Below are 1,115 nucleotides of genomic sequence, written 5' to 3' on the forward strand. Positions count from 1 at the left end.
TGGTGGGGGGGTGGAGAATCCTTGGTGCCTTTCCCAGGACTGTGAAAAAATCCCTGCAAAATCTCACCACAGGGTTTCTATTTCTCCTAAAAGCTCCTTAACTATCCATAAATGCCTTTTCCTGGGAGTTTTCTCTGTCCTTTTGCCCCGTTGGCAACATGCTTTCTCTTGTCTTCAGGACAACTTCCAAAAGGAGGCCTGGGACACACGGGCCCAACAGGCCACAGCGGCCATGGCCTCAGGGGCTTCACAGGGAGCAGCTCACCACTTGGACGGCCCCGAGAAGTCCCCATCTGCTTGTCACAACCGAAAATCAGTCCCTTCTGCATGATAAGGTCGGGCTCGAGTGACGCCTAACTGACCCCAACACCTCCTTTCCTTCTCTAAGAGGCCTTTGTCCCTCACGTGGCGGCCCCCTCCCAGTGACCAGGCCCCTGTAAAGCCATCGTGCCCTTCGGCCTCTTCCCACGGCTGGTGTGGAAACTGCAACATGGGCCTCGCTCTCGGGCATTCCCCAAGGAAGCGCGTGTCCTAGGGATGGAGGCTGTGGGACCGGCAGGGGATCGGAGGACAGATCCCTGGGGGTAGAGCCACTACCTTTTCCAGGATGTGCTTCTCCTGCAGGGGTCAGCGCAGGCGGCAGGGACACCAGCAGCGGCCAGAGAGCAGAAGAGACACAGGGCTGTGGCCAACGGATCCCACTGAAAGTTCTGGAAGTTGGTTGGCTGGGCATGCGCAGAGCACAACTCGGCCACCATTGGTTGGCTGGGAGTCCGAAGCCCCGCCCACCGCCGGGACGCGCACTGCGAGCGCCCCACGCTGGCCTCTGCTCTAGGGGCAGGGGCTGCTGGGGCCCGGGGCCCAGGAGGGGTGGACTGGACTGGGAGGCGGTGCCTCAGAGGCTGGTGCTGGAGAGCGCGGCCCGCATCATGAAGGAGCAGCTCCCCGCGTACCTGAAGCGGCTCCCGTTCCCGACAGCATTACCAGGTTCGCTGAGCTCACAGGTCATCCCCACCTTCAACCCCGCGCGTGCCCGATGCGACGACCTTGGGGACCGGACCCCCCAGCCGCAGCCCCTCTAGAAGGGCCTTGGGCAGCCACCTGTCTTTGGGCAC

The sequence above is a fragment of the Myotis davidii genome, unplaced genomic scaffold (genome assembly GCF_000327345.1).
Source record: "Myotis davidii unplaced genomic scaffold, ASM32734v1 scaffold2001, whole genome shotgun sequence".
In the NCBI taxonomy this organism is placed as follows: domain Eukaryota; kingdom Metazoa; phylum Chordata; class Mammalia; order Chiroptera; family Vespertilionidae; genus Myotis; species Myotis davidii.